The 22,833-nt window shown below is 36.9% G+C and overlaps 1 protein-coding gene across 3 annotated transcripts in view; it reads right to left on the reverse strand.

The window, feature by feature from the left end:
* B3GNTL1 (UDP-GlcNAc:betaGal beta-1,3-N-acetylglucosaminyltransferase like 1) overlaps window positions 1-22,833 on the reverse strand; it is a 138,711-nt gene that overhangs the window by 62,070 nt on the left and 53,808 nt on the right. The window lies entirely within an intron of this gene.

The raw sequence follows: 22,833 nt of genomic DNA on the forward strand, positions 1-22,833 counted from the left end.
TCGGCATAAAACAAAATAAATCCAACCAAACATAAAGCTTGTTCACAGTTACGCCTCATTTCATATTTGAATAAAGACCACATGTTTGAGGATTAAGCTGGTGAACTCAATCTGTCTCTTCCAGGAAACAGTAATGTAACAATTGGCCTATAGAACTGTCAATTATTTCATATAGACCAGCTGTGCATAAAGCATTTTGTGCTCCTAAACACAGGTCCCTGCGACATGAAGATCTTCTGTAACAAGAGCCTTAAACTCAAAACATACTTACATGTAATTGAGCCAAAAAGCCTTTCCACATAAGAAAAAAATCCACATGTAGATTAATACCACAGAGGACACATGCTACATTTCAGAGTTTCTGAGTCCAAGGTGGACTTCAAGTGTCCCCCTTTTCAGTTAAAAAGAAACTCACTGTAAAAAAGTGTTAATAATTTGTATAGGAAAGAAACTAAAAAATAAAAAATAAAAATCCACTTGTACATTCTTCATCTATTTTTTTTTTTTTTAATCACTGACCAACAAATTATGTTTCACCAGACACCAAGTAGACCTCTGTGGAGAAAATAGCCTGCCAAATTCTAGAATTACAGGTTAAAAAACAGACAAGAGCCACATGAGCAGCACAGGAACCATAAATCTCAGGCAACGCGAAATTGAACTGAAGCTTATTTTTCCTTTTGATCTCGGTAAGCAGAGCAACCAGGCTTTTCCAGCTATCAGCATCTAACACTTTGAAAAGAGACACACGGAAAAGCAGACAGGTTTTATAATTCATTTCCAGTACTTATGCTTTCGTACAGCTCTTCTTAGGAGTTGCGATACTTGCCCATAACTTAAGAGGTATCCAGGAGAGACGGACAGTCAGTCCTGATGGGGAAAAAGCCCCCTATTGCTTCTTGGCTTGCATTTCTAAGAAAGTAGGTATTTTAACCACTCATGTTCGATCAGTTGATGTTTTGTAAAGCTTTTTTTGCAAAAAGCTTCCAGGCAGTAACAGCTAAAGCAAGAACCACAATTTTGTTTATTTGGGTACTCATTTCTTCTCTAAAAGAAAAACTTAAAGTAAATCGAGTTATTACATGAAATACAGAAGTAAGTCGAGCAGATCTTTTTTTTTCTCTTAACTTCCTCTGTAGACTTTTTTTAATCCATTTTTTTGAACCCAGACTAATGCTTTTGAAAAATTATTTGACTTGTGTCCAGACTCCAAAGGAATTTTATCACAAACTGTTTCTACTAAAATAGTGAGCTAGCTAAGATCTCAACCACCCTATTAGGTCAAAAACGTACATTGGTATTATCAGATTTGATATATGATACTGAGCATTTTTATATGCAAACTGCTAAAACGTGATTAGAAGCAGGCAATCAGAACCTAAGTATCTGTTTTTACAAGTGCTGATGTAAAAAATTTCTGTCCTGTTTGATGAATATTTTACAACTTCTTGGTGTAAATGATTTCATGCAGAACGAAACAGAATCACGTTCTAAGGGCGATGAACATTGTAACTCCTCCAGTATCCTGTAGAAGCCAGCAAGATCACTAGCCTGTTACAGGCTGCCTGGTGCCCCGCTATTCCTCATGGCTAGCACAGTATTTGCCTATTCGCTGGATCGTCACCCTCTGCAAAAAGTACTTTTTGGGTGGGTTCCCCACTGATTTTATACTTTGTTCTTTATGATAGCTACCACTTTAGGAAACAGCTGTAAGGAATGGCACTGTCATTCATACCTCAGCCCTGTGAGAACAGCTTGCACTTTCATACATGGCAGGGAGTCCACGGAAGCAGTACGGATGCTCGCCATGCTAAGATGTAGAGCTCTTGTCATTTTTGTATTAAGCCTAGAGTGAATTACGCTGCTCACTACCAAAATCATTCAGCAGTTGACAGGCACACCGAAATCTTGGGGTGGTCATCATGTAAAAATCTACTAACGATTATGGGTTTCATGGCTTTAATTACCTGATCATCAGTTAATTAAGGGGAAAAAACATGATGACTGGTAGTAGAAGACTGCACTCCAAATGTGGAAGGTTTGCATGTGGGTCCACAGCTTCAGTATCTAGAGAACCACATTTGCAGAGGTCTGGCCTTAGCATGCCCTTTATATGACATGCCATGAGAGGCTACCGAACATCAAGAAAAAGACTTTACTAGCTATTGCTCAGCTAGAAATCAGAATGAAGTGAAGGAAATAACCACCTCTACAATTCAGACAGTCAAAACAGCCTTATATAAGGCCTGGCCTACATAAAGCTACCAAACCCATCTCTTTTAAAACAATCGAACCTTTTATTTTTGGATATACATTAATTTTTACTATTTGAAGAGTTTCCGCATAAAAACTTTCCTTATGTGATTATCTTACAGCAATGGGGTATAGGTCCTTTAATTAAAAACAAACTCACTCCTGCACTGGAGAACTCAATTTTGTCCTCTAAACACCTGACTGACTTACCAAAACAAACATACGTAAAGAGTCTCAACAGCTTGTGTGATGTGGATAAGGATTTCTACACTAAAATAGACAAATTTTAGAAACCTCAGTCTAAACATAAGGATATACATGACTTTGTGTATGAATATACCTGTATGACCAAGAGAGAACTGTTGCAATTCTATTCTGAGGTGACACCACAAAATTTTCAAGTTTTAAAGATGTGGTCCCAAGAGTAAATATTTTCACTCATAAGCAGTATTGCTGATTTCAGACAGGTGTTCATTTGTTGATTTTATAAATGATCAATGAATAGATCGATAACAGAAAAAGGAGATCAAACTTCCATAATAAAAGCATGTACATCATGGTTCCAAAAATATAATTTCTGTTTTCAGTATTTGTATTCATCTCCATGCTTTTCCAATCCCATCACAAAAGTTCATGATATAAGAGTAAGGCCAAAAAAGGGACTTAGAACACTTTTTAAGACTAAGAGCATAATTTAATTACTTTTTACTGTGGCCTAAGCTCAGCTTGAAACACATACTCTATCTTTAAAATGTAATATCACTTCAAGAAATGAGGTAAATGTTTTACCTCCACTACAAAACCCTGAAATGAATGGTTCCTACACAACTCCATGTCGCTCAGAAGAATGCCTTCTCTCAGTAATCAATCCAGAGAGTTATGATTGTAGGCTGTAGTCTTTGGCAGCTTCCCTATGTCACACTGTTGCAAGCATGATCTGAAAGCTCTGGACATAATTCGGTATTGAGACAGGAAAAGAGATTAGAAACGAAAATCTTGTTCAAAGTTGATGCTTATGCCAGACCCACCAAGTTGCTTAGAGAAAGCTTTATATGGAGAGTTAAAGCCGCTTTGTTATGCGGCTTTAGAAATATTTTGAGCTGTGGGAATTTTTCCCCAGTCCTGTCCCTCCCCTCCCTTTTTAAATATGAACTTTTATGAACCAGTAATCAATTCCAAACTTCAGAAAGTGTACAGGGACATCGAGTCATCTGTATTACAATGTCTGATTCATCGTGTATTTATATTATGAATTAAGTTTCACTCTACAACAAAAATCACTTCTTCTCAGAATGAAAATACTCAATTTTTGCAAAGTTATTTTATACTATCTGGATCAGAAGAAAATTATTTGTGAATGTGGGAAGAATGGTTTCACACAGCTATAAACTGTAAAGACGACAGAATACTAACTACATCTGTATTGCTTATATCCATATTTTAGTAAATTTTTACTTTTTTCCCCCTTATGAAACCTAGAATACTTACTGTAGCAGCTTTGGGCTTCAAGTGAACTCAATTTTTCCTGTAGAAACTTTTTTATTTGGGAGAGAAATATTGCATATTACCAATTTCCCTTTGTCTAAAAACCTGCATTGCTCTTTTCCCATGCAGTAGAAGATTTCTGGGGCTCTGCCAATGTTTTCTCTGAAGAAAGAGAAAAGTAATGCATGAATAAAATGAGTTACGTTTTTTATATACCTATGAACATGAGTTCTGGAAATGCCACTCAGCAAACATCCAAGGAATACACTTTTTCAGAAATTTCAGCTCAAAACAGATACTGTTCAATAACCCTGCTTCAAATATCATCCGTAAGAAGAGAAAAAGGAACACAGCCTGGCATTCACACGGTTTACTTACTATCCCATGCAGAGCCCTCACATAAAAGAAAACCTTACCACAGCTTTTCTTCACAAAGCTAAATGTTATGTTCTAAACTAATAAAAAAGAATTGAGGCATATATGAATAGCAGCATTTTAGTATAAGTATATGTTGAATACAATTACATTGAATCCATACATAATCAAAACTTAAAGGAAAGAAAAAGAAATGCAAGTATTAAATCCTTTCACACAGGAACATTTATACTCTTATGGCTTTCAAAAGTGCCACCACCAAAGAAAAGACAGGGAAAACTCTACCAAACAAGCAAAGCCAAGGTAGAGGGGTAAAAAAATAAAATAAAAGGAAGGGGGGATTTTTAGAAAAGTAATGAGAGCCCCAAAAGCAAGAAGAGTGCTAAGCTGCTACTGAGCAACACCTATGAGAACTCCACTAAATCAGCTGAGTGGTCCAGAAGGATTTAAGGCATAGGAAACACTAAGCCTGCTTGTACTATCTTTGTTACTTGCACCTTTACTGCTTTGGCCAAATATTTCCATCAATCTCTGTGCTTGGACCTGGTACACCTCAACCTGAATGTGCACACAGAAAGCTGCTAATGGAAAACACTGACTCTCAGCAGCAAAATAATCGGAACGATGGAGAGCAAACACCACAGGAGTTTTATTTCTGGTAAAAGAAGCAGAATCATTAGGAGGCTTATTTACAGAAATCTAATTTTTAAGATGAAAAATTTGTATAACTGATTCACCCTCTACTTGCATCTATTTTACTGTTTTCATTGGAAGAACTTCTGCTACAAAGAATGAACTCTTCTGAAGAAGTCAATACGAATAGTTAAGCCATTTCCAGAGCCAGGATCCTGTGCCTCCTCTCTCTGTGAGCAGAAACTCTCTTCTTAAGTACCCAATATACTATCAGCAGATGCTGCTAGTACTTTGAGGCTTTTATCACCTGTTTGATCTCTCTATAGCACACTAGAAAAACCTCTTCATCTCTCAGGAAAGTTATACATCAATTCAGTTGTTTGCCATCCTTCTTATTTCAAAATAATACCCAAGAAAAATGTCCATACAGACATTTCGCCTCCTATACACTTGTAAGTCAATTAATAACTCTGGATGAAATTCCACAGCAACATAAAGCACAACATTAAGCCAGGAAACCAGGATTTGATCTTAACACCACACCTAAGCAAAAATTACAAGCCAGTCTGTCATTTTCGAACTTAAATTATTCTATATTAATACAGGGAGCACATCATAGAAAAAATAAAATAAAATAAAATATTTGATTAACTGTTGAAACAAAGATTAATACTACTAGCTTTCCACTTTTTTGAAGAATATTTTCTGACTTTTACAGGTTTTAACTTTGGTCTTAGATGCAAACAACAGAGCTTCAGAATATCAGCACTTCCAAATAGTTTGAAAAAAAAAAGTGTTACTGATAGATTTCATTCAATGAGGATGACATTAACTGTCAACAAACCAAATACTATGAATGAGTTAGAATTCCTTTACTTCATTAAACTCTCCTAATCACACAATTACTGCTTGTTGGGACAAGTTCCCTATGCAGTCCTTCTGTCAGCAACAAATAATCAGCTTCACCCACCTGAAAATTTGGATAAACTATTTGAAATAATAATGGGGTGCCTGCATGAGGCCACTCTTTGTCTGTGTCCAACGCACGCTCGAGCAAACCAAAAGCACAGATCGGTTCAGTTAGGCTGAGCAGTGCACTCATCTGCTCAGCTGTGTTTCTAAGCAGCAGGCATTTTGGGTGCATCTAAGCAACTACCCACGACGTTACTAGCTGAAAACACAACACATTTCCATCTGACAACTCTCCAAGCTTGCTACAGAAATGTTAGCAGCATTATTACACCAGCTGAAGCAGTAGGAAGCAGCCCGAACCCTGGTCATGCATGGGTCCCGGGAGAGAGAGCCTAAATCGATCTCAGGTAGCACGTAACAGCAATCTACCAGCATCACCAGCTCGTCAAAGCCATCTTCTTCCCTTGACTCCCTATGGTAGTTTACCATATTTCCTGATAGAGAAGTCCTTTGACCTGGATCCACATACAGTGAATCCTCAAATTTCTCACCTGATCAGGGTCTGGATTGATGGATCTTGCCTTAATCCACCCTTTATTTTCTCTATATTCCCAAAAAAGGGAACCCTGAAGGATGAGAAAGTATTCTGCTCCATTTTTCTGTCACAGTCTAGTGGAAGAAAAACAGATGTGGCTCCACTGTCTTACTCACTACTAAATTGAAGAAGTCAGCTCAGGTTAAAAATTTGATGCATAAAGCAGAGTAATGCATTTTCAGGAAGTTATTAACCTTTTTAATACAGGATTACTGAATGAAGCATTGTGAGCTGTGATGATGTTAAAACAGCCATACGCATCCAGCAAGAAAAAAGCTTTGCTGGAAAACTTGTGTAAGGACAAATTCCCCAGATGAAAGGATTTAAACAAAAAACTGTCAAAGACGACTTAAGGGTATTACAAGATGAGTTACGATCTTGAAACCCATACAGAACTTTCCTATACTGCTCAATGAAAGCCAGTACAGCCATTCATTCCAGCATTCATGTTAACAACCCAGACAAGCTATGTCATATCAACAACTGCAACGTTTTACAGACAGCAAGCCAGGAGCTATCTTCCTTCTCACGGGAATGAAGCACAGGGAGCACAGTCAAAAGCCTAAAAGTCAGGTTCTTAAGAACTGACTTTGGATCCTGCACAGCAACAATCACAGAAATAACAAGAGCTGGCATATATAAAATCACGGAGAAAATAAATTTACTGGAACAACCCAAAGTTTCTGTAGTGGAAGAAACTTGTCAGATGATTTTGACGCTCTGCTGTCAGTACAAAATAACCAGAAGAAGGATTTAATGTTGTTGGAAAGATGGCAAACAAGAAGCATGTATCAGCATACTTATCTTTATCTCCTGTCCTAAGCACACAGCACATACACACAAGGAAAAGGCATTATTTTGCATAGTGCCAACAGTATGACCAACATACTACAAAAAGAAAGGCTATTTACCAATAACGAGGGTTCAAGATGAAACACACAATGTCATTGTTTATAGCTTCTGTAATAGATGATGTTAATTGAAATTCATCCTTGTCAATATTTGGACTCAGGGCTTTAATACCATTATATCACCACTTATACTGCATAACTTTGTTATGTCTTTTCTAACTTTTACACTAAGCTATCCAAATAAGAACATTATGAACGCTTGTTTTCCTAGTACTATTCATAAATACATCGGTATTCCCCGTCTTCGCTGTGCAACTCAAATGCTGCATATTCATGTAGCACACACAAAAATCCCCAAAGTGCCCAAAGCATGAAGATGCAAAAGTCACATCTCCTGCAGCCAGTTCTCACATTTTATCCTAACACTGGACTCGGTACTACCCAGGATACAAGTAGAGAATTAATTCATTTTTGATTTTTGAAGAGCTCCAAGAAAGTTAGATGCATCCCTCTAACTAAGTGCATATGCCCAACTTTTGTTAGTGCCTTTTAAACTTATAGCAACATTTAATTGATTGATATATTTCCATCCAGTTGAGCAATTCAGTATTTAAAGGGGAGAGATTGAAGGGAGGAGGGAACCTTTAGCAACTACTTGTCAGTACTGAATTGTAAATAAAGGTTTAAGCCACTCAAGATTTTCTCTTTTGTGTGAACTTCATAAAGTCTTCACAGATATCAATTAGTATTATTCAGCACCTACAGGTGTCTCAAATTCCTTAGATGCCCTGGTGATTTTAAAGCGCTTTTAAATGTATGCTTCTATAACCCTTGTTATGCTTTTTAAACAAGCAAATTAAAATTCCATAGACTAGGAAGGCAAGGATTGTTTCCATTCATTACAGTTTGATCCCTGACTTCCATTTTCTGATAATGCATTTTGTTAGATAAGACTACATTTACACTGCATGAGACATTTTCTCTTCATTTTTCCAAATACTTACTTGAAATTATCTCTACAAGTTCCCTAAGTAGCTTCTCAAAATCAGGCACTTTTATTTCATCAAGGATAGCACATTGAACATACTGTTCTATCCTCCCTAACAAACCTTAAGTTGAACTGTAATTCATTTTTTAAAGGAAAAAAAAAATCACAGCAATTACTATGATTCCCAGACCTTATTACTGATTTCTAACAAAGAACAGCTTAAATCTCCTGTGCCAGATATGCGCAAGGGTTAGAAACTGGCAGAAAATAAAGAGAGTAGGTTGAAACTAATGTTAAAAAAATGCATTTGTATGACCTGTGAATAAACTGGTAAAATGACTACAGGTGACATCTAACAATAATTTTGTAACATGGAGATTGTAAATTTATGTTCTGCAAGAAAATATATACTTCCTCTGTACCGTCAGCAATCTTTGCTACCAATTAATAAAGACACGCATCATTTTAGAGGTATTTTCTTTATGCTTGCTAGTAAAAGATGAACAGAACTGGCAACAAAACCCAAGGGAAAAATTCTGGGTTACAGCTAAGATCAAGGTAAGATCAGCTCAACCTAAAAGGAAAAACAGGGAAAACACTTGTCTGGATATCCTCTTTGAATTTTTGCAACACGTAAATGTCAAGTAGGTTGGCTTATACTGCAAGAAGATTACAAACTCAGAAGCATTACAACTGTCAACTGAATTTGGACCAGCTACATCTGAAAAGGGCTGATATCAACACACATCATTGTTAAAAAGCTGTATTAAATGACCAGTTTAGCTAATGCAATGTCTCAGTTGTGGAAAAGCCTTAAATCTTCCTATTGCTAAAACTGTAAGTGTATATTTGCCCCAGTCATGAAGATTATGTGCGTATCCTGCATATGTTGCTTCTCTTGCTATACATTATGAAAGGTTGCCCAGATCTTCCTGGAATGTATTTATAAAAATGTGGTTATGAAAGTGAAGCTAGAGAAAAACAACTGGCATTTCAGAAAACAAGGATTTAACTAAGATACTTGTAACATGCCAGGCTTTGTTCACCTGTATTTATATCCATATATCTATGCTAGTTTAAAACAAAAACAACAACAATAAAAAGCGAGAGGTCTCAAAAATATTATCAGGTACTGTCTATGTTGGCATAAGACTGGCTATATACAACCCATTCCCTTGAATTCTTCTGAAACATATATTTTTATAATTTATAATTTTTTTCTGGTACCTTTACTTTATCACATAAATAGCCAACAGTCACCATAACCAGCAATGCTACTGTCCAGCCAAATCCATTTTTTGGCTTTGCCAAACACTCTTTTTAAGCAGGAAGTTTTTCAACTTATTTGCATAAAGCCCACTTCAGCTAATTTCTGTGTATAGTTCTGCAGAACTAAGAATGCACATGATTGGACTATCATGAGAATGCACTAAGAATAGTAGTTTACACCGTCTAAGAGAATCAAAACATCATAAACTTTTTAAAATTCAATTTTAGTATGATACTTCAACATAGAAAATCTTAAGAACTTGACAGGCAGCTTGCTGAAATATCCAGCTGAAACATCATTTCTTTAAGTATTTTGCCTCAAAGCTCAATAATGCCACATATTCTAAGAACCACATATTATAACAGGTTTCCAAATATTCTGAAATGTCAAAAGGACATCAAATTGTAACTAGATTCAAAGGCATGACCAGGCTTCTTCCCCACCGTTTTTCCACGCAGTCATTTGAAGATTAGATTTGAAGATTAGATTGAGCAGCATGCTTATATGGTTTAAAATTAGCCTGGCCATAAGTCACAGTCATACTTTTTGTTAGCTATGTAGATCTAGCATTAAATTTATGAACTTGTATTTTGCTTGGGGGGTTGGATGGGGAAGAACCTCCTAGAGTCACTGAGAAAGGGCTGTTCAGGAGCCAAACTGCAATCCTTTTACAAAGTCAACCTTCAGAGTGGAAATACCTTTCAGAAGGCACTATTCAGGTTTGTAAATCCAAAATCATATGGGACAAGCACTCTGTTTTACATTGCTTGACAAATCTTTCATGAATTTTCTGAAAGAGAAGAGATTTCTGTAGCTTTTACTGTAATGACATCCTACCAAAGGGCAGAAAGGTGGTGTGCCAGGCTGCCACAAACCAAAAAGAAGTAAATTGTATTTCTGGCACTGGATGTTAATTACAGACTAAATCTAGTGTCTTCCGAATCATGAAAATCATTTAATTGAGAAAAATAACACACAGAGTTTCTAAATACTGTACTTCAACTAATACCCTAACAGCATTTCTTCTGAAAGCCAGTCACATTAGTCTCAGGATAAAAAAAAAAAAAGAAAAAAAAAGTCCTAAGGATATTCCAATTTTTGCAAGACTGGACATGATCTCATACAGCTACCATTTATGCTTGAATCAACCATCTGTATAAATATGTATAGCTTAAAAAAAAAGATGCTGTCTTTGTTTAAACTTACTGTAAATATGAATTTTCACTCTTCATCTAAATATACTTCAAACATCAAGATTACCCTTCACTCAACTACTCCACCCTTGCATCAATAATACAATGCTAGAAAAGCAGAACTTTGCATATATTCATAAGTCTATGAATCAAGTATTTAATTTTCTTAGTCATTTTTGCTTAAAAGCAACATGTATAAACAAAACTGAATATAAACTGCAAGACTCAAGTAGAATTATAAGAACAAACTTGGCGTATACATCCTATTCCTAGAAGCACATTTAGTGCAAGTGTAAATTCTAGTGAAAACCATGTTAGAGGATAAGAGTGACTGGACTGATGACATGAGAGTATTAAGTGTTAAGGCAGTGAAGAGGTGCTAAGACAGTTTGATTAGTCATCATGAAAAAGGGGAGTCAAATTTGGATAAATCAATAGCTTTTGTCAGATTAGTTCCAGCATCCCTTCGGACTGAGAGTGCTGCACCAGGAGTTCAACTGAGCTGATCAGCAGCCAAAAGGAGAAGATTTTCCCTCATTTTCCCCAAGCCCACAGCCCCTCCCCAGCCTCAGATGTCCGCTCCTTCCCTGGGATTGGTTTTGGCACTCATTTAGTCATATGATGAGCTCATTCAGCTTGCTAACCTGGCAAAAAAGGATACCACCAAACGAGAGGAAAAAAAAAGAGAGAGCGGGGAGGAGAGAGGATGGAGCTTGGCTGAGCTTTTCGGTGGCGGCGAGCCATGAGATCCTCTCTGCTGCGCCCTGGACGCGAAGCTCTGCAAAACCCGCTGGGCCGAGCTGACTTAACCGCTCGCCACTGTGGTTATGAAGAGGATCTGCTGCTCTTTCCCTCCTGGCCACACGTTCCCCACTATTTCCCTTGCTTCAGCTTTGCTGTTTGTCTGATCCCCTCAGCAAGTCAATTCAGCTTGCTAACGAGGCAAAAGTGTATGTGTGTGTGTAGATGACTTCCCTCCTGGCGGTAGGGCTTTTGGGTGCCAATGAGTTCCTAGACTGGCTTAATGATCCCTCAGGCTGAGGTTCTGCACTGGTTTATCCCAAACTAAGTTGGTCAGCAACTGCCACACTCCTGCCCTCTCCCTCCCCTGTGCTGGCACGGCGGCTCCTCCACACCTTGACCAAATAGTTCCAGGTATTAAAGAAACAGGATTTCCCCCCCGCTTCGTAAAAGACCTGAATTGGCTCATGAAGAGGTCAGTTAAACTCTTTTACCAGCAAGGAAATGGGTGGGATCATGAAACGAGGGGAGAGAGAGGATAGGATTTTTGTAAACTAAAACTGTCAAAGAACCACAGCTTAAAAACAACAGTGAAGTGCATTTAAATGGAGGAGACAAATTTTTACTGAATTCGAACTGAAATGGTTATTCACTGCAAGACTTTTTTATGCTGAATTATGGTTCTTTAAAAGTAAAAATGTCATTGCCTTGTTTGGAATAACTAAGGGCAGAAATGAACACCCGTAACTTTGCCTTACAATTGTGCAAAAATAAAGGGATATTTTCTGTTTATAAATTCCATAACACTATCAACTGGAAATGCTCTAAACATTTACCATTCTTACTTTCACAGCTTTTATAGGTAATGCAACAGCATCTACATCATAATTATAAAGGATCTAATATAAACACTATGGAGGCATGACAATACTATTTTCTAGCTAGTGTAACCACGGGGAATAGCTACTTGTTTTCTGATAACATTAAATATTACATGCTTTCGGGGAGCCACAACTTCTGAGAAGACAGCTTCCACAGTAAGGACAGTTCTCACTAAAAACTCAATATCACTTAATAGCATGAAAAAACACCTGTATGCCAAAGCTGCATTTGGCCCAGCTGTAAACAACAAAGGACTTACTGATCACACATTTCTGACTTCAGTATCCAGTACAGCTGGATACTGATCATTCAAAGTAAATAGTAGGGCTAGCCTGGCAATTATATAATACTCCAGCACAGCTCAAACTGATTCTATTACATTTTTAATCCCACAGATAACGTCAACCAACTGGACAAACTGAGGGTCTTCCTTCTAATCTCATTTTTGCTTTCGCTACAAGTCTCTTCACAATTTTCATTTCTCCTGAAAACAAGCAAAGCAGGACTATTCTGGTTTGCAGCGAAAATGCTGCCATCATGAAAACTGGTTGAAGGATGTCACAAAAAGCACTGCAGGAATGTAGCGTGTTGTGCAGACTGGGGAAGGCAATAAAAGGATGGAATACTTTCCTCTCGGACACTACCAGGAAGATCCACAGGGAGCATGGAGTGGTCTGGGAGTTCTCACAAGGATGAAAGATATAATTGGTCCCTAATCAAAACAGAGACTTTTCCTCAGAGGTCTTCCACAGAGGCTTGCATTTATTTCCATGGAAAGCCTAAAACTCAGCAGAGTTTCTGGGCTGGCAACCAGATGGGATGCATATTCAGCTGCAAAGACTCTTACCAGACTTCCCTGGAGTAAACCCAGTAGATATCTTTGAAGCTGATGAGGTTGGAATTAGATGATCCAGTTTAGCCAGTGCTTGTCCCATGGCTGGGTTGGCTCTAGTTTCTTGCTTGAGCAAGTGATGAGGCTTGAAGCTGTGACTCATCCAAAACTCAGGAGCAACAGCAGCAGTGCAGCTTTCTTGGCCACTTTCCAGACAGTACAAGCATCAAGAATGTAAATCAGCATATAGAATATGATGCCCAGACTAAAGGATTAAAAAAAGGAAGGCCCTCAGAAAAGGCATCAAAATAAACAAGGAAAAACACTGCAGAGTAAGAAAAATCAAACAGCAGAGTGTTCTGACTCAGAGTTGGGTGACAAATTCTTCAACAGCAACAGACAAGCTCCCACTTAAATGACATGCACAAAGTGGCTACCACTCAGCCTCTACAGATATAAAAGAAAAGCTTTCCAGTCCTTTAAGACAAGTGATGGACATACTGAGTGTTAAAGTGCACATCTGGATTCTCTACCAGAGGACCTGTCAGATTGCTAACTTATCAGAATAAATTAATTGCTCAAACAGGAGCTAGGTTCCAGCTTAGTAATATATATTGTATTAATAAACACCAACCATTCCATGGTCTAGTTCCAGTTACAGAGTATTCAGAAGTATATTTGAAAGCAGTTTTGATTTTAGAGACTACATTACATTGTAGTTTAAGGCTCAAAGAACAGGGATATTAGTTTATAAAACACTTAGATAACAATAAGGGAGTTTTCTCAGAAATTCGAGATAGTTAATACTAGAAATCTAATGAAATAAAGCTTTGAAAAAATGTAGTTATGAGGTTTCTTCTATAAACCTATACACTTTTACTTAACATTATGTTACAAAAGTGACTTTCCACATGATAATTATTCAGGGGTATTCAATTATTCAAGAGTATCTATCCTTATACCTGTGAAAATAAGCCATATTGTCTTATGTAAGACACTGCTGTTCAAGTTCTTTGTCTCCAGATTCAGGCAAATGCAAACATTTCAGTCCACATAGAGAAAGACGCATAGAAACCTAACCATGCTCTTCATTGGTGTGTTTCCTTCCATGAACATCATTAAATCAACACGGTATTGTGAAAGCCTTGTTTGTCCCAATGTTCTTAGAAATCAGTGAACCAGACTTGACAATACTGATCTTTAATGGTGGGTAATGGTGCAAAAAAAAAAAAAAAAAAAAAAAAAAAAGGCGCAAAAAAGGGTGCAAAAAAGGATGCAAAAAAGCATAACAAGAACATAAGAAGTGGTCAATTATTAGACAGAAGTACATATCCTCCTTGAATCAAGTTCCCACTGTTTTTAGAGATCATTACAAATATATTCTGTGATGGATTTAAACTATCAACTTTTGTATTAGAATTGTGAGTGTAGTTTCCCATCTCTTTTAGTAAAATCATTCCAGTTAAGCTAAGCTCAAAGAAGGTTAAATTTGTGAATCCATATAGAACCTAAATTTACTAGTGGATAGAGAACAGAAAAGTTAAAGAATACAGTCTGTACCTCTCTTGATTGGCTATTTGTAACTCAAGTAATAATTAGAAAAAATAAGTAGCAGCTGGTGACCCCAAGAATAAAATCACAGTTCAAGGCTGTAAGATGAGAATAATAAGGGTTTTCAAATAAAAACAATGCATATTTTTAAAAAGTTTATGCCAGACAGGGGTTCTGACAATGAGGTGAAAGCATCTTTCCTTGTTTCCCAATTACACAAACAAGCATTTTACTCACAAATCACATGCGTTGTTCCCTTTTCTCTTGGAGCCAAAAGCAGTGAAATAGCAGCTACTTGGCAGTGTAAGAAATCAAAGCATGGTTAAATTCAGTCATTTCTGTTCAAAGTCAAGAAAGTCTTACAGTCATGAACTTTTTTTCTTTAAATAAGTCATGTAACTATTTTTCAACTGACAGCATTTATTTTCTGTCAGAAAGTAAAGAATAGAAGATCTTCAAATGAAGCTCCTACATACATGTCCTGATCCACTGTCTATTGGACAGTAACTGTTATGCTGTTAATACCAGAAATAAAATCTTAATCTGTTTCATAATTACTACTGTGACCAAAAGGTGGCCAATGTCTATTGCTGATAACCAAGTTCATACAGGTTGCTGCATTTTATTCTTTTTCTGAAAAGCTAGAAGAATAAGGCCGACCATCCAGTTCACCAGAAAAAGACTCCTAAAAGAGAACCACTTCCCTGCAGTCTTAAAATACACCACATCTTTAGATTTACTTTGAGTTTATGCAGCTCGCAGAATTAAGAATAAACATTACTATATGCAAAATGCTGACACAAGTACTAACCCATAGAGCAGCTGATCTTATGTGCTTGCATAATAATGAACTCCCTGATGTAGTCTTCAAGTTGGAAAAAACCTATGTGTCTTCTATTTTAGACTCCTTTCAACAGTTAACGACTAAAGGCCTTATTCACGAGGTAAATTTATCTTGGGAAATGCCCTGAAAGCACAGACTGTACTCTTGCTATGTACAGTAGCTTACTATTTTCTGAAGATTTATCACATACATTTCTCAGTAAGTGATTACATGTCATTATTTCCAAAACTGAATATATTATACAGCAGTTCTACTAAAGAGGCTCACTTTTTAATGACCCTTCTCTTCTGACCAGACTTACCTGGTTATATAAATCTTTTAATTAAGAGATTTAGGGCCCATCATTTTAGCCCTGTTTTTATTGTCTTGTGTTTATTTATTGTCACAGCAGCAGCTGAAAGGAAACATTTGGAAAGATCTCACAAGGAAAAATTCTTGTTGGCTTTTCCCACTAGAAGTGTCCAGCCAGCTTCTGTATAATCACACAATGGCTAGTGAATTATAGAGTGTGTTTTTTAATTTATTGCAAGATTCCTTTTTTTTCTCCACAACACTGATATCCAATCTGAGAACCACATCCAAAGTCTAGATGGCACTGGATTCTGGTTTTGGTTCATTCTTTACTTTGGCCATGATGTGAAATATAAATCAGCCATACAATGGAATGTAGCTGATGTTTGCTAACATTTCTTTGACACTGAAATGCAGGATTTGTTATGAGAAAGCCAAAGAAAAAGAATAAAAGGATGCATGGTGAATATTTATATAACTATTAAATTGTAAGCACTATTCTTTTCTTGTGTTGCCAAAGGGTAGGATCCCATCTCCTGAGAATAACATTCCCCACTCAACTATACAATAGCCAAATTGAAGGGGGAAAAAAATATTGTCTTTAGCATGTAATTAATTTAGGTTACCTTTTAATTGGTGAGGTGCATGAAAAGCATTTATTTTAGAGGCCAAATAACTTGATCATATACTTTTGATCATGTGATCAAATACTCCCCTCCTCTCAACACTGCAAACTTCACTATCCCTTTTTATTTTTGTTTCAAAACCAGAAAAAAAACCACCTTTATAGGTAAGGATATAATTTCATTTATGTTTAAATATTTTTCTTGCCAAAATAGAAATAAAAAGACATAACTACACAAAGCTCTACAAAGGACTTTTGTTATACAGATCCTTGAGAATTAACTTCACATACAAATCATGGCCGTATCAACTCTGGTTGATACTAGACAACATAAAACCAATCCTTCCTCTTTGCTTCCTCCTTTCACCTCCTCTAAAGATGACTTGTGAAGGAATTTATTAGTATTCCAGCAACATTTGCAAGTAAGTAGCTGAGGATTCAGTACAGTATGAGATTCCATTCAAAACTAACTCTTTTGTTTTTAAGGTTCTGAAACAGTATCTAATGTTTCCCACTTCATGTATGCTATGCTGATAAAGTTACTGCTACCATGTCATCTCACTGAAACAACACAGGCTTACCGAAATTTCCTACTGAACACTGCACTGTTCATTTGGCATTGCCCTTTTATTTACTCCTGAATTTACATTTTTTTCAAACCCAAATGAAGTCTCTACAAATCCTTTCTAACTGATATTAATCAAGGCCCCTTTTCTGCTCACTTCAACCACACATGTATCTCCAGTCTCAGGGCAGAGAGAATCAAAATAATTTTATGATTATGTTAACATATATTATTCATATTTTTTATACCAGAATGGGGAGCTCTTCATAACTGAAGCCCTTTATTATCATCACACAGGCCCTGGCCATCATAATAGGCACAGATTATCTCACTGCAGTGTCTTCCTTGAGCACAGAGGAGCAAAATAGGTCCTCCATGCCTACTGCCGTAATCACGTCCTCGGACAACTGCAGTATAGTGCTCTTCAGCTTATTTGGATGGTGACTGTATAGTCTGCAGAAGACTACCACAAACTGGTTCAAAATTTGGAGCAGCTACAGGCTCAGCAACTTTAAATGGCACAGTAAGGGGCATTAAGCTTATGGTGATGACATTTACTTTAATACTTCCAGACTTGCAAGCTTGCAAAATTTCTAGCTTCTAAAACTCTTTAATTACCTGGATAAGACTGGTTTAAACTGAGTTTAATTGAGTTTAATTAAATTGAATTCACCAGGTAGATGTCCCAGAGTACAATAAGGAAGATGCAAGTGTACCTTTAGGCCACTCGCAAGAGAGAGTAATGGAGAACTCTAAGCTTTTGTGGAAGTTTTTTGCCAGTGTCTACAGACACTTTTTAATTGAAAGTGCATTCTAGTGGTCATGGTCCACTTTTTCTGAATGTTGGCCATTTAATTTAAGAATTCCAAGACTTGCAGTTTCCCTAGCTAGATTGTGTCTGATAAAGAATGGAATGATCTTAAGAAACATTCTAAACTCACTTTCTTACAATCAAAGGTCAAACCAAATGCACCTCTGGTTATCTCAAAGTAGCAAGAAACACCATTACTAAAAAGAGTGGAAAACATTTAAGGAAAAAGTACAGCTGCCAAAGCATCAGGCAGATAGCTACTACATACTGAGAAATATTGGACTGAGCTCAACAACAAAGACAGGACCAGCGTCTTTCAACAGTGTCACCCAAAAGTTCTGGGAGAGTATGCTTGACATGAAGGAAACCTGGAAAAGGGGAAAAACACAGACACACATGGAATATATATGGATATGCAGAATCATGAGACAGAGGAACAGAGCTCAGGAGGATTATCAAAACTGGGAGTAAACCTTGCTTTCTTAGATTTTTCTAAGGACAGCAGGAAAAAGGATTCTGTTGGTAGCTTTTGCTATGCAATTAAATTCCTATTCGTCTGTCTGCCTAGGAGGAAAACTGAGACAACATACATCACAATCCAATGGAAGATGTCATTGTTATACAAAGCTCTTATCATGCAGCGATAAACTTACTGGAAGTTTCAGTAGTGACTGAAACTAGAGTAGGATTTTGACACAAGTACCTAAATGCAGTTTTGTAGCTTTTGCTGCTACAACATTGGGTGTGGAGCCTCGACAAGACATTTCTTTTGCCATGTCCACGATTGCTAGCATGGATATATGTCATAAAAAAAAACTTAACAGCAAATTACCAGCACTAGATTTCACTTGTCACTAGCTGGTAATCCCAACTTCAACACAGGAATATGGGTAAAGTCCATTTTCTTTTTAAAAACTTTTTTTTTTTTTAAAGGAAAAAGATTTTCTTTAATAAAAGTTTTAAAAAACACAGATTGTGTTCAAAGGCCTCTGTTCTTCTATTCAGCCTATATCAGTTCCAAATGGAAAACACTTCTATACCAACAATAGGTATTTCCAACTATATATGCCTAAGAAAGGTTCTGTATGTGGAAGGGAAAAGGTTCAATGAAACTTCACGTTAGACTCTGTGGTCTTACAACTAAAAATTATGCTAATTTGTTCTAAAAGCCTTAAGGTGAAAACAAGCTTCTGAAAAACTTTAAGGGAACTGAAAGAAGAATTTTGTGCATTCGACAGTAACTCACATTTGCTTCCAAAAGAAAAGTCAGTTACTGCTATCAGATCAAATTACAAACAACATATTATAGTGACAGAAGTAGTAATATTATCATTATTTAAACAGAACCACTAGACACACTTAAGCTGTTGAACTGGTATTTCTACAAATACATACACACACACACACAAGCAGAAATCATAATCCATATGAGAGCTGAATATCTGGAGACATGAAGTGACCTGCTGAAGGTCAAAAATTAAATCAATAATGTAAGCTAAAAAATGCTGCGGACCATAATATTTTTATCTTCTCCAATCACTAGGTATATTATCCTATTCTGATCTGTAATAGGAAGTAGAAAACAGGCATTTTGCAGTTCTAACTGTTATGGAATTCCAGGCTACTATTCACTCTAAAATGAAACTGTAACTCTTGTCGGGCTGTTGTGAGTAGCCCTCTCCAAAATTCACCCCATTTCCACCCAGATGTGACATAGTTGTATTCTCTAAAGCTCAGGTGCCACTTTCACCTCAGCTTACAAGCTGATAGTGTGTGTATTCATACCTACATACACACACATTATACATATACCTTTGTGTGTGTGTGTGTGTGTGTGTGTGTGTGTACATGTGTGTATATATATAAAGGTATATGTATGTATTCACCTGATATAAATTCACCCAATTTATAGAAAGAATGCAGGTAACTCATAGAACTGCTAGTTCTCCAAAATTTTCTCATAATCCTCTATCTCCCCACCCCAAAGGGCAAACAGATTCAACTGCAATAGGCAGGAATAAGCAAAGTGCCTCAGGCTACAACGACGGAAGGACTATGGAGCCTACACCTATGTTCTCATTGACAGAGGTGGGCAAATTAACATTAGCAAGCACACAGATCATTGACACCATGTCCGGTGCCTATGCTGACCTCTATATATTGATCCACAGATCCCATTATACCACGAGCAACCCACTAGAACAGTTAGCCACAAAATTTATTTTATTCTTTAAAGCGAATCTATTTAAACATAGGAAATAATCAAAATACAAGTACTCAGAAACTCACTGAAGCAAGTAAACAGATATCTTGTTTTCTCTTCAAATAAATATAATTTGATAGCTTAACATACCAAAAGTTTGGCAAGTTATTTGTTTTGTTTAACGCAACTCAAGGAAACATTGATTTCAGAGATTTAAAGGAACACACACACACACACACACGGATGGTTCTGAAGCCAAGCACATAGGTATGACAACATAGCAATTATGTATGAGCAGCACAGGAGTTATGACTGATGTTATGAATTGTTTGGTCCAAAATTGCTTTGATATACGTGAAATCTATGCATTGTTTTGCATCAGTATTTTACAGCTCAGGAAGCCTTGAGCACCACAAAACACAAACAGATCCACCATTTATACTTGTACTTAAATTTCTTAAAGATCCCCAAGGCAGAAGGATTGCAACAACAAAAGCAGCATATTTAAAGGGCTGTGTCAGCATCCAACATATAGGATAAGAGATGACACATCGAAAACGCGAACAAGAGAGTGAACACTCTGAAAACAATTATGTTTCTGAATTATTATATGACTGTATAATAAGTAAATTATGTTATGTATGAAAGATCAGCTGAGAAAGAAGTGAACAGACTACAGCAGAAAGAAAGAAATGCTATATTTCAGAAAAAAGACAAGTAAAGAAGGGTACAGGAGAGTATCTGACTGTAGAAGGACTTTTATATCCAGAAAGATGAGGTTGCAGCCTGTGCAAACAAAAAAGAAGTTTAAGAGTGTATAATTTTTGTGTATTAGAAGTGAAATACAGCAGCCTGGACAGAGAACAGAGCTGGTTTCATTCCTCTAAACACCCCTGAATGGATCTAAATAGATACTGTCTTCCTGAATAGTATCCTGAATATTGGTTAATGAGATTTTTGTGTTAGCTCTTGTAAATGAAACTAGCTTTTAATATAAACAAACATTAGGAGATATAGCCACAGTGTGAGCAAGCAGCGGACAGGAAGAAAGAACATTTTGCCACGTGCCTCTCTAGAAGGTTTTAATATTCTGCCAGTTCAGTAGCACACGGTCACACGAATTCAGTGCTGGTACAGTAGATACAGAGGCAATGCCAACATTAAACAGTTTAAACTTAAGAAGCTCAGCCTACTTCCACAGACCTTACCTCTTGGTCTGCCTTTTCCTATAGATTTCCAAGGCATCTCCTGGGTTTTAGGCTCTGCATTGTCCTGTTCATTCCAACAGACAACGCTGATCACTGAGCTCTGACTTTTATCTGCAAAACTGGAGACTCACAGTCCATTGATTTTTCCCTTGTCCTTCACTGGAAAGAGTTGCAGGTAAATTCTCACCTTCTTTAGGTCTACTCTAGTTTAATAATCACTTCTTGGGGTGAAGAGAGACTACATTTAAAAAAAAGGCATCTCTTGTATTATGCTTTGCCACTATATACACACCCAGTAAGGTGGCCGCATGGACTTGTAATCTTTTCTGAACAAAGAACATGTGAGTCCTAAGTGGGCTTTTTCACATTTTTTCAAGAATTCCCAATATCAACTTTTCATGTTTTTTACCATTATCCAATGACAGGTGGTCTGAGTCAATTTTCTTTTTTTTGCTTTCTAAACAAACAGCATTTCTGGAGGTAACAGTCTCAGTTTCAAGTTCTTTGTAATGTTTCTACCCTGCTGTAATTCAGTAATACCCAGCAGAGGTCTGAATTTAACTTTAGTGTTCTTTTAAGTTTCACAAGAATATTATATGACAGATATTATAAGTACCATGCATTAAAACATACCACTCTGAAAACATTTCAACTCATAATCAAATAGCAATATGCTGTCATTTTTAGAGGTTGTAAACCATAACCATTGTAACTACTTCTATAAACAAGATTTATACCTTCTGCAATACCACTTCTTCTGTAAATAACAAATCAGAACTCATTTATCATTTTTCATTTGAGGGCCATATCAAATTATGTGAGGGCTTCATAAATTACCTGTGCCACCCTTCATAGTGCAGAGTGAAGGTTTCTTGGGGCACATTTGCATCCCTGAATTTTATTTTCTGTCATGAGGCATATCCTTCTACTAGTAAAAAAGCTGTTTACAACATCCTCCAAAATTTTCTGTTTATTGGCATTCATCAACTCGTTGGAAATTTAGTTTTTCTTTTACTATGCCTGTACTTTCAGTTCTGCTTTTTTTTTTTATATCCTACTAGGTTCCTGTTCTTCTACAAAAGAATCTCTCCCAGTGACTGGCAATCTCAGCTCATAGTAGCTATTTTTTCACCAGATACTGCATTCTGATTTAATTCTATCTGACAAATTCGATTTGCTTTTTATACACTTAAGTCCAGGTCTTCCGGTCATATTTTCCTCAATTTTAAGTCTCTTTCCTGCATTAAAGTTTGTTTAAATCAGAAATTCTGTGTGTCCTCTAAAAAGAGACACCTGAACAGGACCAAAGCTGTCAACAAATGAATCAGATATTTCTCCCTCTTCTTAATGTCTTGTATGGGGGGGGAGGGGGGACAGAAATCACAAATCAAAAGCCAGAAACAGAGGGAAGAATTTGCAGAGTGTCACGAAGGAGAGATTAGAGTGAGCTACAGGTCTCTCATGATGCAGTGCCAACTGATCTATCTCACCAAAAAAACCTGCCTATACAAAATGCCTAGAAATGATACATTTTAAACCAAACTTCAAGGACACAACAGGCACGGTACAAATCAAAATTCACCGTAATCTTCCCCCACTGGGAAGAGGCAGAAGAATAGAAACATGTTCTAATTTTGCCATTATTGGTTAAAGATAATAGATGTGGCTTAAAAGCCTACTGACAAAAAGGGAGAAACAAATTCGCCCATGGTTACCTCATCTTCT

The sequence above is a fragment of the Apteryx mantelli genome, chromosome 19 (genome assembly GCF_036417845.1).
Source record: "Apteryx mantelli isolate bAptMan1 chromosome 19, bAptMan1.hap1, whole genome shotgun sequence".
NCBI lineage: Eukaryota > Metazoa > Chordata > Aves > Apterygiformes > Apterygidae > Apteryx > Apteryx mantelli.